The sequence below is a fragment of the Thalassophryne amazonica genome, chromosome 13 (genome assembly GCF_902500255.1).
Source record: "Thalassophryne amazonica chromosome 13, fThaAma1.1, whole genome shotgun sequence".
Taxonomy (NCBI): domain Eukaryota; kingdom Metazoa; phylum Chordata; class Actinopteri; order Batrachoidiformes; family Batrachoididae; genus Thalassophryne; species Thalassophryne amazonica.
Window position 1 is genome coordinate 68,978,307 of NC_047115.1, and position 15,290 is coordinate 68,993,596.

At 42.0% G+C, this 15,290-nt stretch overlaps 1 protein-coding gene and 1 long non-coding RNA gene across 2 annotated transcripts in view; one reads left to right on the top strand and one right to left on the bottom strand.

The window, feature by feature from the left end:
• The window catches only part of birc6 (baculoviral IAP repeat containing 6), a 346,340-nt gene that overhangs the window by 97,343 nt on the left and 233,707 nt on the right, over window positions 1-15,290 (bottom strand). The gene's annotated exons all lie outside the window — the stretch shown is intronic.
• On the top strand, window positions 5,999-7,763 carry LOC117523057. Its single transcript, XR_004564400.1, has 2 exons — window positions 5,999-6,164; window positions 6,922-7,763. It is a non-coding gene; the product is annotated as an uncharacterized LOC117523057 (long non-coding RNA).

Sequence of the window (15,290 nt, forward strand, 5' to 3'; positions counted from 1 at the left end):
AAATAATCATTGATTTGCAAATGTGTTCAGATATCCACAAATGCAAATTTCATATTTGTAACTTGTAAATTGGTCTTTGCAAATAATGTTGTATTTGCAAAGTAAAACTGGAAATTGTATTTGTGAATTGAGTTTCAGCATTTGTGGATCACCAATTACACGCATTCATCGCTTTCCTCTGTGACGTCATTTTGAGACATTCTTTTCGCAAACACAGATCCACAAACAAATGCCTACTGATTTACAAATACACACTCATGCACGCTGGATATCCACTAGATGGCAGTGTGGTTCCATTCATTGATGTGGCAAGGTGAAACTATATGCTCTCGGATGACTCTTTAATCGTGATCGCTACTGAGTTTTTAAAATGCTTATCGCAAAGCGTTCTTTTTTATGACATCATGCAAGTTTTATAAGTCCGCGGATGCTGATCTGTGTAGATACAAATCAGTTTCCTCGGATCCGCGGAGTTTCAAGAATAAATGCCACTCAAAGCCTGGCTGTTGCAACAGTTGTCGTAAAGCGGGACTGGTTTGTTGCTGCGGTGACACTGTGTGGTTCCTGTGTGATGTGTGATGTTCCTGTGTGTGATGCTTAGCTAAATGTAGCATGTGTACATCGCAAACTTTTAGAACTTTCAAGTTTTTAAAAGAAGAATTTTGCAGCATGTCTGTGTCACGGAGCACACACAGGCGCAATGCTGTTTAATACGCTTATTTGAACCACTGCGTTAAAGAGTACAACACCCCCGCCCCCCTCCCCATGATGAAATCCACGGACACATCATAATTTTAAAAAATAATTGACCTTGCAGACAATATCACCACATAGATACCCATCCATCAGATGCCTCCATTATGGTAATGTGAAATGATTTATTCTGAAATGTCGGTCTTCTCTCATCCAGGAGCATATAGTTTCAGCTGCCATATCAATGAATGGAACCACACTGCCATCTAGTGGATATCCAGTGTGCGCGAGTGTGTATTTGTAAATCAGTCTGCATTTGTTTGTGGATCTGTGTTTGCGAAAAGAATGTCTCCAAATGACGTCGCAGAGGAAAGTGATGAATGCGTGTAATTGGTGATCCACAAATGCCGAAACTCAATTCACAAATACAATTTCCAGTTTTACAAATGTAATTTTTTTTTTTACAAATGAAGTTTTATATTTGCAAATACAACATTATTTGCAAAGACCAGTTTACAAGTTACAAATATGAAATTTGCATTTGTGGATATCTGAACACATTTGCAAATCAGTGATTATTTGTAGATCACCCTGTGTGCATTTACAAATATTGAGACAATTTTAACTCCATAACTGGGTCTCTCTCTCTCTCTCTCTCTCCCACACACACATGATCGGCTGAATCTTGTGCGAGTTAATTTTCTTATACTGACTTTTCAATCTTTTGTTGTTTCACAATTAAATTAAACTTACAGCATACAACAATTATTGTTTCTACTTGTTTCTGTAAAAGTTGTGTTAAGAGCAGTCACCATAGCCAATCATTTCTGTGGACAGAGATTGTTGCTGTAAAGCATAACCTTCTCATGTTGGTTCATGAATGACATGAGTCATGGTTAGTTGACTTCGACTCATGACATAATTAATGTCAACTGTAAAAAAAAAAAAAAACACCCCCAAAAAACAAAAAGTTGTAAAAACCTCAGTGTGTGCATGCATGTGTTTGTGACGCGCGGAATTCTGCTCCTCTTTCAATGACAAAAACTCCTGTAACAGTGGAATGTGCCGTTCATTTCTAAACTGGACGCTGTCTTGATCCGGTATGTCGTCTGACTAGCACAGGAATTGTGAAAAGACGTGGACATCAGCACTTTTTCAGCATATTAAGACAGACGTGCGGAGGAGTTCCGCGCGTCGCGGTGGAGCCGCATGGCGCAAAGCAACGCCGTGATGAAGCCTTCCAGGACATGTTGGGGCATGTCCAGCTCACGCACAATCACAATCAGATAATCACACGACTGAAAAGCAACCGGAATCCATCTGAAATCCACCTGAAAGCCGTCCTGTGAGACCAACACGGAGGTGGTTTTGTGCCGCGTAATGAACGGCTCCGTGGCGCGTCCCTCCGCTTTTCTTTCCATGAAAAAAACTCCTGTAACAGTGGAATGTGCCGAAAAAGTGCTGATGTCCACGACTTCTGCCTTTTTGTGAAAGTCAGACGAGGTCCCGGATCAACAAAGGCTTCACGTTGGAAATGATCTGGTTGTTTCAGCGGGGTCTGAGAATATCGATCGGCGCTGGGAGCGCGCCGTGCTCTCAGCAGTTGTGGGCCGTCCTTAAAGCGGCAGTAACACTCCTTAATCTGTATAATCCCCATAATATCGTCCCATATTAATTTTCCGAACGGTGTCCACCTGGAGGTCTCTCACGGTTTCTGGGAAAAAACTGATGCAGCAAAGCTCCAAATCGTTCAGACATTTATTCGCAATAAAAAAACAACAAGAGGGGTGGACCAGTGCTCACACAAAGCCTGCTCACAGGTGAATGACGCAACCGACAGGCGTGAAAAAACTCACGCATGCGCACGAAGGTTCAAGCTTGTCTGATGCAATCACACGTGATTCAAATCCATATGGTTTTTGAAAAAAATAAAAAGGTCGGATACTTTTCTAATAGACCTCGTACGAATTTAAATTTTCATTCTACAGACAAAAGTGAGTTTCAACTGACAGAATCTGAAGCATTACAATGGGCAATCTAATAATAACTCCAAGGGCAAACACAGAACACAGCTCCATCGAGATGTTCTGATTTTCCTTTTCTCTTTTTTCCATTGTTACTTCTTTGTTCAAGTTCAAACAACTTTATTGATCCCTAAAAGTGCAATCCATCTTCACATCCAATTATCTCAGACAAAATACAGCAATTAATCCACAATTATTACTAGTTGAATGTAATAATGGCACACATCAGAATTAAAACACATATATATTTAATATTGTTTATGTGCGCTAAACTTTGAAGCAGTCCGTCATCCGAATTGAGGCAATATGAGTGTAGGCCACAGCAGGGTCTGTCCCGTGCAGCCGAGCTTGGGGGTGGCACTGCTGCCTGTGGCGTGCGGCCTCCCGGAGTGGCACGGCACCCCAGCCCTCCTACCATAAAAGCAAATAAGAATAAATCTTTGACTTCTTCCACAGAGACTGGTGCCAAGCACGCAACGTGCCACTTCTCCCAGGCGTCGAGAACTTTGCCCACAGGGTAGGTTCCATCTGGGCACGCAGGGTACCCTAGCCCTGATTTCCTTGTTGAAAAAATGTTGTCAATAGCGCAGAGAGACCAGCTGATCAATTTCATGGTTATTCCAAATATAATTTGAAGAATTCACAGTCTGGTGAAGTTGGGACTTCTGAAGGTTGGAGCAGAGATAGAAAAACAGAGGAGAGGAGAGAGGAGGAGATGTGACCACCCTCGCCGAAATCCCAAGCTGAATGATCTTTGATCTCTCTAATATTCTTAAATCCTTTGAGTCTGACCTCTCACCTTTGTTTCTGCCTGCTGATCCGCAATTGTGATTTCTCATCACTCATCTTTGATTGCTCATATTTGAGCCTGATATTAGATCTTTGATCCAGTCATCACTGATCCTGAGTGTTGATTTCTGAACAGCAACAAGGAGTTTGATTTTTTGCCGTCTTACTTTGATTCTATAATCATGATCAAAGAAGATCTCAACCCATGACCTGATTTTCAAAGTCGGTCATCCTTATTACAGGACCAAAGGCAACAGCATCATAGATCATTGATCCAAGGCAGGATCAAAATTAAAAAGAAATCAGATTAAAACTCAAAGGGCACTGATCTGATCAAAGGCATGATCCATATTTAAACTGGATCTTTGATCTCTTCCTCAATTCAAGGCCTACCTCCACACAGACATTTAATGAATATCATTTGGCAATTACAGGTATCAAACCACAAGGTCAAAGACAAAATTCTTCAGCCAGAACCACAACAAAAGTTAAATAGCCTCTCCCTTGACCAAATGCCTCCCTCGCCACAACCTGCTGACTAACAACATCTAGACAAAGGGCAATAAACACAAAAAGTCTTGTAACAATCGTGTAACAATTAGGAACTACTGTCATACATAAATCCATCCACACGCACTGTAACACAGGGTAGCAAAGACAAGATCATTCTGAAACATCAATCTGAATTCTCACGTGTGCAACAGCAGGTTCTCCTTCCCATTCCGGATGTCAGTACCAGCAGCACAGAGATGGCTCACATTTAAGCCCAGGAAAACACATCAAATTACAAGAAGATGAAAATAATGTGTGCATGCTGGGAGAATATGGAGAAGGACTCGGGGTATATCACATTGCTATGAGGTGTATGCATCAGAAATGCACTGATGCCCGTTCAGAACTACAGTCCAATTAAATATATCTAAAGTTGAATTCAGGAAAAAGAAAGGATTGTGACACCCCAACACACCACTCTAAACCACCCTTTTTTAACCCCAATGTTTTAGCATGGTACTGCAGACTAACAATACATACAAACAATACCTCCATGTTGGTGCTGATGTAGACTGCGATACCCATTTCACACAGCAGAAACAGAGGGTGAAGCAAGCAGATGCCTAATTAGGAAATAAAAACACCAGAGATGTGTGGGGTGAAGTAAGAAATCATCCCAATCGATGCAGCAGGCACGGTTTAATTTACGTTTCAGAAGACACTTTCTGAAGATAAATAACTACATGCACACATCTTTCCTCTCCTCCCATCTTTGTGTTCTAGCCAGTCTCTACAGACCTTCATTTTCCAATCAACTCCTTTCGTTGCTACACGCCACACCTATTCGCACATCAGCCACTACGAGATACCGAGCTTGGAGCACAGTGCAGTGAGGGTGAACACACCTCATTTTTTTTTTTTTTTTTTGGCTTTTGCTCGTGTCTGTTGTTTAGGTGGGAACCCTGTAGGTGTGTGTATGCGTGTACTCAGCCAGCCTCCACAGCAACGGGAGAGGTGGAGACAACAGTCAGCATGAGCGATGTCCTCTCCCCCTCCCTCTCTGTCTCTCTCTCCTCCTTTCTCTCAGTCTCATTCTTGTCTTCATCCTGCCATTGCCACAGCCATCAGCATCCGTCCCCCCTCTCTCTCGCTCTCTCGCCATCATTCTGCTTGCCCTCCGACGGTAACTAACTGGTGTTGGAAATCTACAGTAACACTGCTGTCACTGGCAGTAGGTGCAGATCCACACAGATGCAGCAAGCGTCTGGCACGTCGGCTGGTTCTGCCTCTCGGACTTTTGTTTCATGGGATTTTACAGCCTTTTCTACACTTCTGGAATATTATCTGCCAGATTCGGCAAATTCAAGTACCTACTTATACCTGCGTAGCTCAGCGGAGGCTGTCAAGAAGCTGAGGGACACAGAGATGCTATCATCTGATTTTAGAGACATAATCACGCACAGTGTAGGCACCGAGGCTTCACTGACTGGCAAGGGGCTTTTCTGAAAGGCACTAATTGCAGCGTCGTCCAACGGAGTGCATGGTCCGAAGCAGAGGGGAGACTGTAGAAGGAGGGCTTGTGTGGGTGTGTAGATTTACGGATAAGACAGGAAGGCAGGTGGAGGAGTTGTAGAGGAGTTTAGTCTAAGCACCGATGGTGAACAAGAAAAGGGGAGTTTTCTGGAAGGATGAGAAAAACAGCGGGTAGGTGGGAGTGGACAAAGAGGGGAGAGGGTTTCTCCTCGCAATTGAAACGGAGGCTGCCAGCGCTGTAGCAGCTGCGATGCAAAACTGCTGAAAAAAGCAAAAACAAACAACAACAACTGAACGCAAAGACTTGTGCAGGCAATCTTAACTGCTGGGGGGGTGGGGGGTTGGTTGAACCTGGAGGGTGGCACTACAGGCTGAAGACAGGACAAGTGGCACACGGAGACGACCACTGGAAGCAACGGCTGTATGCTGCCAAGCCACTGGGGTGCAGCTCCCCTCTATTTCTCTCTCCATCACTTCAGCAGTCATTCAGAGGCACTGGGACTTTGGCTACTGTGTCACGCTCATCTCTCACCACAATTCTGCACATGTAGCATCCCCTCTAGGCCATGGTTATCCAGTTAGGATCTAAGAGGCATGCTGGATGATGATATCTTTCACCTTAGACACCTGAGGGTAAGCCTATTATTGTTGGGTTACCTTCCTATGTATTTGTTATTTCTATATATATAAATTTTCATTTAAGTGTTAGATGTATGTTGTAAAATACACATACACATATATAAACAACAAAGCTGCTGTTTAAGTGCTTGTGCATCTCTTTTGTGGAAATAAGACCATCATCTGATCACAACAAATAGTTATTCAAACAACATGGAAAAAAGGATGATGATGGAGGTGTGTGTGGACCTGGTGGTAGCTGTTGGGGTGGTGTGGGGTGGGGGGGAAGCCTCTAAATGGCAACATTATGTCACAGTGAACCCAGCTGAGAGTTTTTACTTGGAATTTAACGGTTTAATTATGATTATGTATAATACAGGAATGAGGCTTAAGTGGTGGCTCCTGAATGGCTGTTTTTGAGGAGCACTGTTTCAGCGACGGGAGATCATAACCACTGGTATTCACTGACTAATCTTTAATCTGCTGTGCGTGGTCATTGTTTCATTCGTTTCATAATCAATTTCCTTCCAGTGGTGGATGATGCTGGGGAAGCTGGCTGAATCCAGAGCAGTTTGACTGCTTTCCATTTACACAACCAGCAGCAGCACAAAAAAAAAAAAAAAAAAGCAGCAAAGCCAAGAATGAGGCATCTAAATTCAAACTATGTTGTGCCTCGTCTGACTTTCTAAATCATCAATCAGTTGCTGATATCTGTGCCTACATATATTTGATAACTTCTAACGCGGGCTTTGGAAATTTCCCTTTATTCCAGATAAGTGTCGCCTTGCCAGGTTAGGTGAGCATCAGGATCATGGGCACCACGGTCATCACCCTTGAAGATGTGCAGGCACTGGAGGTCAAAGAAGAGCAGGAGGAGTCCATATTGGCCATGCTGGGGATTGTTGGCACATTCCTGAACCTGTTTGTGATCGTTTTTGTTTACATTTACACTACACTGTGAAGTGAGAAACCAGGAGAAAGAGGTCTCCATAAGAGCAGTACTGAGCTGCCATCACATCACAGACTTGAAGGACCAAGAGACAGATGGGACAAAGAATTCTGATATGAACATCTTTACCAAGAGAAGAGCAGATTGGTGAAGGATGAAGAAGCCTATTGTCAAGTCACAGCTATAAACTGGGGAGATAACAGAGGATGACACAGTCCAATAGAATGACGGCATCTGGAGATATGAGAGCCAGACCCCAGTCAGGGCTGCCTTCCATTCTGCCTGATGAGAAATACAACTTCCACCTTGACCTAATTTTTGTGGACTGGACTCAGCCAGAAGATGATCGAAAGAGTCCTCCAGAACAAACCTTTTCATTTATTTCTGCTTTTTTCTTTTTAATTGTTGGGACTGTAATCACTAGATTCTTGGCTATACTTTTTAGCAACATAATTAAGAGCAAAATTTGTAAAAGGACTTTGCTGGAAAGCAACACAAGGAAATGTTGCCACACTGCAAATCCGATCTGTGGTCAAAGGCCAGCAAGTTCAGAAAAATACTTCCAAATCGAGGGTCAGGACCAAATGTGCTTGCAAGCTCATGTGTCTGCTGTCACGAAAACACATGCAACACAAACACTTTAATCAATAACACCACCTAAAAGATGTTTTAAACAAATATCTGTGATAACATCATCATTTCCTTGATTTCTACAGAAACCTTTACCTGGTACTTTCAAGTTGCATAGTAATTCTTTTCAGTGGATCCCTCAGCCAAGAGAAAAAACTGTAATGATTAATTCAAACCAAGAAACTTTTAATTTAGAATTTCTTTTTCTTCTAACTCTAAAATCTACTTTCTCTGGACTTTTTTCTTAAAATGGTGTGTGTGTTCTTGAGTTCTTATTTCATGCTACTTTCAAAGTTGTGTCAGCAATGATATTTTTCTGTATTAAAAATCTTTTTATATACATTTGAATAAATTATAGATGTACTGTGTAATAGGGGATATTTGAACAATAAACATCAGTATAACGTTGAGTAATATATCAAGTGTTTTCTGTGGAAAAACCCAAAAGAATGTGTGAAAGGGTGGCTGTTGGTAGTCCTGTTACGCACGTTTAACATCAAAGCCATATTACGATGCGGTCAATCACATTATTCTTTCAACAAGCATATTTACATTTTAACTCAGGCAGGGGTGATGGCCAAGTGGTTCGTGCACTTGGTTTCAGTGCAGAAGGTTCCCGGTTCAAACCCCACCCCTGCCACATTCCTCCATGTAATGTGGAATTGCGTCAGGAAGGGCATCTGGCATAAAATCAATATGCAGAATCCCTTCAGACTTGCTGTGGTGACCCCGAGAGTAAATAAGGGAGCAGCCAAAGGGACTTACTTTTTATTTACATTTTAACTCAGATGTCCAATTAAAATTAAACTGAAGAAAAATTATTGTTATTCTCCACCGGCTTATGCATGTTACATGTCCCAAAAAAAGCAACCCAATGACAGGGAGAAAGCTGACGTTATGCTCGTTTATATCTTACAACACATTTAAAACTGCTCTTCCTGTTTAGTGTGTGGGTGCCATCAACCTCGTCTGATGCACTAAACCCCATTTGAGAACATTCCAAATTCTCAACAACTCCTCTAATTAACATCACTGTGAAAAATGAACCAACATTTCATTTTTACATTATTCAGTAATTCGGGGATTTCAAGCTGCTCCCGATGATCATGTCAGCATCTTGAGGTAATAAAGCAATTCCAAATACTCTCCAACAGGTCAGACATGTTCAGGATGCCTACCAACATCATGCACCACGCTTGCACAACATGACTAACACAACCCAAAATAGCATTTCCCTCAGTGGCAAGACTTGCTGCAGCCCAGCATATTGACAAATCGTGACAACCGAAAGAGAAAAAAGGGAACTGAGGTACAGAAACAAAGGATTTTATGACTTAATATTACAAAAACTCATATATGGAAAGCATTTAGTGTTAAACAAGATGTGCAACAAATCCATCCTTTAATTAAGATAAATTAGTATTGTGGTGACATTCAAAGGTATTACCTTTCACTAATAGCTTAGGTTTCTGTGATGAAGTGCCAAGCAACGGCAGGAAAGTAATGTCTCTCAAATGGCTTTGCCAAGACACAAATGATTAATGTGGAGCTATGTGCTATGCTGATGGAGAAGAGGTTTGGGGGCATGGGAAATAGTATAGAGGAGATAGGTACGCAAGCAGGGGTGTTAAGGGTAGTAGGTGAGTATAATACATCTTTCATACAAGAGCAACTGGCTTGGAGGAGACGCACACCCAGTGCATGCAGTTTTAACATGTGTTGGACCCATTTACAGAACTGTATTGGATAGAGTGTGTGTATGTGTGCGTGCATGCATGTGTGCTGGGGCATGAGGAAAATTTCAGAAAATTACACTCAAAATCATGCTTATGCAATCTGGTGCAATTTTAAAGAAGGAAGTGATTTTAAACCCATCTGGAGTATTTTTCCTAATTACAGCTCAAGATGGCTCCTCTTTATTAGCACAGCTCGTAACTGAGGTCTGACACGCGCACACTGTTTTGAGGTACGACTGACTATTATAATGCAAAGTATCACTATATCATTACAATCATCATCGTCATTATTTAATGAATGTCCTGACATTTTAAGTTGAACTTAATACTATTCCTGAAAAAAAGTTTTTGGTAAAACATGAAATAAAGTCGGCCTTTATTTTACTTCAATAAACATAAATACTTGTTTATATATATATATATATATATATATATAAAGAGTATTTTCTTGACCTCATATTTAACTGGTGACAGCATTGTAACGGTAAAACTAACAATTTATAATCTACATTGTTTATAAATATAACAAATTCTTTCTACCATTTTTCTACATTTAAAATCTTTCTAAACTTTTAGTTGTTGAAAGTATTATTATTATTATTAGGGCCCCGAGTAGGCAACGTCCTACGAGGACCCTATTGTAATTGCGCTGTTTTATTATGATTATTATTATTTCTCACTCTTGAATCGAAATTTCGGCCTCTTCCCATGCTCAAAAACGCACCAAACCTTTCCAAAGTCATCCGGCCGGATCCGAAATTCGATATTTTGGGGGGCCTCGCACATGGTCGCAGAAAAATCGTGAAATAGCGCCCCCTAGAATTTTCAAAAACCCCTCCGCATTGGGCTTTTTTCGTCGTAGCCTCACGAAATTCGGTACACATATTTACCATGCCAGGACGCACGAAAAAGTCTCTTACTGTTATGGTGAAATATCGACAGGAAGTCAGCCATTTTGATTTTAAGTTTCGATTCTGAGCAAATTTTTGCCATTTTTGGCCATTTCCACTACTTACATTTGAACGAACTCGTCCTAGGGATTTCATCCGATCAGCTTCAAATTTTGTCAAAATCATCACAACACAATGGTGATCAAAAGTTATCAAAAGATTCTAATTAAGTCAAAAGGCGTGGCTGCTAGGGGTCATCAAACTTTGGTGAGCTTTTCGGAGCACGCCATTTCACTTCGAACGGCTGTCACGCCCACATACTTCATCGTAGATCCTTCAAACATGCTGGACATGATGAGGGCTCCGCCCTGAACGTCTACATATCTTAAGTTCCCACCTGCGCCATAGCGCCCCCCGGTGGTGGCGGGAAATGTCCTATTTTTACTTTAAGAGGTCCTGATGTCACATAGTTAACCCAATCAACTTCATTCCACTTTTAAACATGCAGAACAAATTGGTGAACGTAGGCGATAAACGCTGTGAAGTTACGAGTAACGGCGTCCGTGTGGCGGCGTACCGAATATTGTCCATTCGCCATGAAATTACGTTCTTCCTTTTGACGGCTTTAATTTTGTCACATCATCATGAAAATTGATACACAGGTCGAGCACAACAACCTCTTACAATTCATAGGGGCGTCGCCCATGGGCGGGGCAAAATGCCTCAATAGCGCCCCCTCCCCATAGGGGTTTTTTTTTGGAGTAGGGAGATGAAAATTGGTACACGTGTGACTTGCATAGACGTACAAAAACGTCTCTTGCACCATGGGTCTACGCCAAACAGGAAGTCGGCCATTTTGAATTTTCTTCTCAATTTGGCGTGATTTCTACATGTTGTATTTGAACGAACTCCTCCTAGGGATTTTGTCCAATGCACTTCAAATTTCTTACATATCACCCAGAGACGATACAGACCAAAAGTTATGGAAAGCTTTTCTGTATGTCGAAGGGTGTGGCCGCTATGGTGCCGCCATTTTGACCCTTCGCCATATGAACATTATACTTAAACAGGTACTGAAGTCACATATTTAACCCCATCAACTTCCTTCCACTTCTAAAACATGCAGAACAACTTGGTGAACGTAGGCGATGATCGCCGTGAAGTTACGAGTAACGGCATCCGTGTGGCGGCGTGCCGAATATTGCCCATTCGCCATGAAATTATGTTCTTCCTTTTGACGGCTTTAATTTTGTCATATCATCATGAAAATTGAAACACAGGTCAAGCACGATAACCTCTTACAATTCATAGGAGCATCGCCTGTGGGCGGGGCAAAATGCCTCAATAGCGCCCCCTTGAAACTTTCCAAAACCCTCCCCATAGGGGGTTTTTTTTTGGAGTAGGGAGATGAAAATTGGTACACATGACTTGCATAGACGTACAAAAAAGTCTCTTGCTCCATGAGTCTACTCCAAACAGGAAGTCAGCCATTTTACATTTTCTTCTCATTTTGAAATGATTTCCACATGTTGTATTTGAACGAACTCCTCCTAGGGATTTGTCCAATGCACTTCAAATTTCTTTGACAGCATCCAAAGATGATACTGACCAAAAGTTATTGAAAGCTTTTCTCTATGTTGAAGGGTGTGGCCGCTATGGTGCCGCCATTTTGACCCTTTGCCATGGAACATCAAGTCATGATAACTCCTTCATGTTTTGCCTGATTGACTTGAAACTTCACATGTATGACGACGGTTGGCCCCTGAACACACCCAGCCCCTCTGTTTGTACACTGAGCGCCCCCTAGTGGATGAACAATCAACATGTCATAACTCCTTGATGCATTGTGTGATTTGTTTAAAATTTTAACTGTGTGATGAGTGGTTGCCCCTGCATGCACATGCCCACATGTGGTCACAAGGGCACCCACTGGCCTGGGTAGCGGTTGCGCAGGAACGAGGGCCCGTATATGACTGCTTGCAGTCTTAGTTATTATTATTATTATTATAATACGTACAGTGAAGAAAATAAGTATTTGAACTCTCTGCGGTTTTGCAAGTTCTCCCACTTAGAAATCATGGAGGGGTCTGAAATTTTCATCTTAGCCGCATGTCCACTGTGAGAGACATAATCTAAAAAAAAAAAAAAAAAAATTGATTTTTATGATTTTTTTAATAATTTATTTGTATGTTACTGCTGCAAATAAGTATTTGAACACCTACCAACCAGCAAGAATTCTGGCTCACACAGACCTGTTAATTTTTCTTTAAGAAGCCCTCTTATTCTGCCCTCTTTACCTGTATTAATTGCACCTGTTTGAACTTGTTACCTGTATAAAAGACCTGTTCACACACTTAATCACACTCCAACCTGTCCACCATAGCCAAGACCAAAGAGCTGTCTAAGGACACCAGGGACAAAACTGGAGACCTGCACAAGGTTGGGATGGACTACAGGACAACAGGCAAGCAGCTTGGTAGAAGATAACTGTTAAGATTATTTATTACAAGTGGAAGAAACACAAGATGACTGTCAATCTCCCTCGGTCTGGGATTCCATGCAAGATCTCACTTCGTGGGGTAAGGATGATTCTGAGAAAGCTCGGAACTACACAGGAGAAACCTGGTCAATGACCTGAAGAGAGCTGGGACCACAGTCACAAAGATTACATTAGTACCACATAATGCCTGTCATGGTTTTAAAATCCTGCAGGGCAGCAAGGTCCCCCTGCTCAAGCCAGCACATGTCCAGGCCCGTTTAAAGTTCACCAGTGACCATCTGGATGATCCAGAGGAGGCATGGGGTCAGATGAGATCAGAATAGAGCTTTTTGGAATCAACTCCACTTACCATGTTTAGAGGATGAGAACAACCCCAAGAAGGATGGATGGGGTCATGTATTGCGAGATTTTGGCAAACAACCTCCTTCCCTCAGTAAGAGCATTGAAGATGGGTCATGGCTGGGTCTTCCAGCATGACAATGACCCCAAACACACAGCCAGGGCAGCTAAGGAGGGGCTCCATAAGAAGCATTTCAAGGTCCTGGAGTGGCCTGGCCAGTCTCCAGACCTGAACTCAACAGAAAATCTTTGGAGGGAGCTGAAACTCCAAACCTGAAAGATCTGGAGAAGATCTGTATGGAGGAGTGGACCAAAATCCCTGCTGCAGTGTGTGCAAACCTGGTGAAAAACTACAGGAAACATTTGACCTCTGTAACTGCAAACAAAGGCTACTGTACCAAATATTAACATTGATTTTCCACATGTGTCCAAATACTTATTTTGCAGCAGTAACATACAATAATTTATTTAAAAAAAATCATACATTGTGATTTCTGGATTTTTTTTTTTTTTTTAGATTATGTCTCTCACAGTGGACATGCACCTAAGATGAAAATTTCAGACCCCTCCATGATTTCTAAGTGGGAGAATTTGCAAAACCGCAGGGTGTTCAAATCTTATTTTCCTCACTGTAGTGTTGTTTTCCATTTCGGCTACCCCCGTTTTTTGTTCGGGGACGCCATAGCGGATAGGTAGTGTGAAAACCCCTGGTTTGCCATCTGAGCAGGAGGAATGGACAAGTTGTATTTATGCAGAAAGCATGACGACAACTGTTTTTTCAACTCGGAGCTGCCCTGCCCACGGGTCAGTTTTAATACTGTGATAGACTTACACTATTTCTGTAACTGACCGGTCAGGCAGCCCTAATTTATACTGTACAAAAAAAAAAAAAAAAAGAAGAATAGTAACACACAGTGACTTGCGGAACTTTAATGCGATTACTAATTTGGAAATATGAACACATCAGATTACTTGTTACTGAAAAAAGTGGTAAGATAGGAGTAACGCTTCACTTAGTATCTATCTGCCACAGCCAGGTGAAAGGTGAATGTACCTTTGGCCTTCTCAAACTGCTAGGGTCCTCAACACTGAGGCACCTCTTTGGCCAATCATGCACAGACAAAAGCACAACATGGCCAAAATGTCATATCTGATAACCAAGTAACCAAGGATCCTCCAAAGCATCATTTTGACCTCTCATACTTGATACGTATTGCGACAGATACATTTATGTGCTTAATACGGCATGAATTATAGTTAAAAGCACACGTTCGATTAAACCTGCATTGTTGGCACTTTTTTTTTGGGGGGGGGGGGGGGGTGTTATACCAGCATGTGACAGGACTTGCTCTAAAAGGAAATTTTTAACTTTTATTATATGCTGCAGACACACCAAATGAATGTTTTACTTTGAACAAGGACAAAAGATAAACAGCAACACATTCATCCAGTATTTGTGAAAGCACCCCAAGATGGTGGCCATCAAAAAAGGAGAAAATGTATGTATTTCTTCTTAGGTGGACACAATTTGCTGCTTTAAACTCCATTTTGATGTATCAAAAACATGGGGATGGGATATTGGTTACACATACCAGGCAACTTATATTGGTATTTCGATAATATTGCAAACTGAACTCCGACTGACTTCGGACAAGAGACTTAGGGCCAAAGGACCTTTAACTGTTGCCTTAGGTTTACTGGTTAGCACCGAAATCTCACAACCACACAGTAAAAGGGGACTCGCCAGGATCACAAAAACTTGGACCTTTGTCTGGTGGCAAAGTCAGGCCAGCGGAAAATGCCTTAGGGAAGGTGATGGTCTAGTGGTTAAGCATTGGGCTTGAGATCAGAGGATCCTCGGTTCAAATCCCAGCCTCACTGGAAAATCACTAAGGGCTCTTGGGCAAGGTCCTTAATCCCCTAGCTGCCCCCAGTGTGTAGTGGGTGCCTTCCATGGCAGCAGCCCTAACATAGGGGTGAATGTGAGGCACTGACGGTGTAAAACGCTTTGAGCGTCTGATGCAGATGGAAAAGCGCTATATAAATGCAGTCTATTTACCAATTATCTCCAAACACCTCTATCATGACTCCAATCAT